Here is a 2,938-nt window from a genome sequence, read left to right as displayed (position 1 = left end):
CCTCATATGTGGGATCCAAACCGGGGCCCTCTGGCATCTCAAGCCAGTTCTTAACCAACACGCCACTCGGCTGGCCCTCAGTCTATTTTTAAGTGAGCCCTCCAATGATATCAATACCTGATTCTGATGTCAACGAACATTGTAACATTAATGGAAGTGCCTTGCATATCTGTAAATGGATCAGAGGCCTCTCTGTTCAGTGAGGATTCCAGAATTTCTATAGGGAAAGGGCTTAAGAGAAGCAATATTTTTAGGTGCTAGGAAAATTGCATTGCAAACACAGTATTTTAATTTAGATTGTTTACTTATGGTGGATGGAGGGGATGGTTGGTCTGGTCTTGGAGACTATCAGTATTCTGATGTCCATGTCCTTCCCCAGGCCACAATTTGGGCTCTCCTGCCTCTGTGTTTAAAAATAACAAAGAGGTTAATTTTGGGTATTTTGATGTGAAACAGGGAAGCCCTAACCATTTTAGCCTAGAAAAGATCCACCTTTATTGTGATTAATAAATAATTTGTCTCTAGGAAAGACTGCACATGGAGTAAAAGTACAACAGCAGAAGAAATGGGAATGATTCATTCTGATGGCACCACTAGGCTGGGAAACAGGTCAGAGATGATCCTAAATCCAGAATAGCTAAGAAAAGAATCATCAACTCTAGAGGTAGGAGAGATAAAAAAACACACTTATCTAATGCGGTCATAAGTGTTGTCAGTTCTCAGAGACTAGCTCCCCATGGCTTAGAATGTTTGGGAGTTTTTTGTTAGAATCTTGGATTAAAGTGCCTACAGTGATCTTTCAACCTGGAGATTCTAGATTTCTTGACTACAGATAAATACAAGGTCACATTCCTCATCTGTCATTTAGATTCAAGTGAACATCTAAATTCATGTTTAAAAACTCTTGAGTTACACAGATATGTTTCTTTTTTTTTTTTTAAATTGGGGAATTGGGGGGATGGGAACANGAATTTCAGATAAATGAATAATTTTAGCATATTCCCAATATTGCACGGAATTCAAATTTAGCTAAACATCCTGTATTTTTATTTGCTACATCTGGCAACCCTATAAATTAAAAAATCATTAGTATATAGAAAGATAACCAAAGAGAATGCAGCCAAAAAGTGCAAGAAAGAAGGCATTATAGAAGTGTGTCAGGCAGTCAATTGAGAAAATCATTGTTATTTTTCATGATTGTCTTCCAGCTTTGTTCTACATAAATACATTTATACTTATATTTATGATATTTTCTTGTAAGTTGGCCCAAAGACCTGGATCTGCCTCTGCCCTTTACCTCTTCTCCCAAAGGGGACAAAATCCCTCAGGATTCCCGGGAATAGAATAAGAAAGATAGCCAAAAGGAATAATGAGCTAATGCTGGCCAAATACATTAAAGGGAGTAAGAAGGTGTTTTACAACTGTACCAGGGGAAAGAAATATTTGAGCATATGTAGAGCCATTAACAAATAAGGAAAGGAGTGAAATTAATAATGACTCTAAAACAGCTGAGATAATGAACTCCTTTTTCAACTCTGTCTTTGGCAAGATAAATAAGGAAATGGAATTTGCAGAATTAGGAAGTAATGAAGACCTTGTAAAAATAGCTATTAATATAAGGTAAGTAAAAAATGCTTAGGAAACCTGAATAAATCAGGGTGACTTGGAAATATGCATCCTGGAGTCCAGAGGGTGAGCACATAATGAAGTTACTAAACTACAGACCATTGTTTTCAAGAATTGTGAGGTCTAAGAGGAAACTGATAGCAGAGAAAGGGAAGTGGAAGGCAGCAAATATAAATGGATTTAAGGAAAAAATTTGAAAAGTATAAAACATTATTCTAGCTACTACAATATATATTTGAATTATTTAATAACCTGAAAGAGACAGAACACTTATTAAAGAACTCATAAAAATATTTATTAAACCTCATAAAATTACAAAACCAGGGAAGTCAATAATTCGTATATACAATAAAAAGGCTATCAGATAATATAGTAGGCATGTATAAGTATTACATATTGTAAACATTTTCTACTCAAAATTATTCTTGATTGGCTGGATAAAGAATACAGTTATTTAATCAAAATTAACTAAAGACTCATAAATGGCAACATTAAAATGTAATGCTGGAAAATAATAGTGGAAAACCATAGGAATGGATGGAGCAGGAGCTATTCTAATTGCCAGCCAAATTCTTCAAATTCTTAAATTTCCTTTTATAGATTCTTAAGAGAGATAAATAATATCTGTAACTGATAACAGTTTCCCACTAAGAAGACACTTCAACATAGACCTTATGAAATCACTAGGTTGGAGAACTGGAAGGTACCTAATATTAGAGAGGCAAAATCAATTTTCATAAGGCAAAAAAATAAAATTCACAGAATTATAGATACAAATCCACAAAGAATTCGTATTAGCCAATTTGTTCATTTTATAGATGGGAGAACTGAGTCCCAGAAAGACTAAACACCTTATTTAAGGCAGCTAGAGCCAAAGCCAGGATTGGAAACCAAATCTTTCTGATTTTTTTAATTCAACGGGCATTTTTAGAAAATATTTTGTTGTTAGCTCCATGAGGTCAGAGACCAAGCTTGTTTTAAACCACTATATCCCAACACCTCATCCCATGCCTGGCACACACATACTCAGTATTTGCTAAATTATTTAATAAGCATGATACTAAGACTATTCATCTTTGCTTTTGTTTAGTAATGAATTTTTCTCCATGCCTCTCCTTTGGTTCTTTTTTTATAAAAGATTTTTATTATTGGGGAATTGGGGGGATGGGAACAGTGCTGGGGAATTGGGGGAAGAGGAACAGACAAGTTGCTGTCTTTTTGTTCTCCAGTCTAGTTGTGGAGGACGTTGCTTCACTGGCCCAAGTTGGCACCATCATTGTGCTCTTCCCGGGCGAGGCAGATCAGTCACCGG

The sequence above is a fragment of the Hipposideros armiger genome, unplaced genomic scaffold, assembly GCF_001890085.2.
Source record: "Hipposideros armiger isolate ML-2016 unplaced genomic scaffold, ASM189008v1 scaffold_175, whole genome shotgun sequence".
NCBI lineage: Eukaryota > Metazoa > Chordata > Mammalia > Chiroptera > Hipposideridae > Hipposideros > Hipposideros armiger.
Note: the sequence above shows the minus strand (reverse complement) of the source record.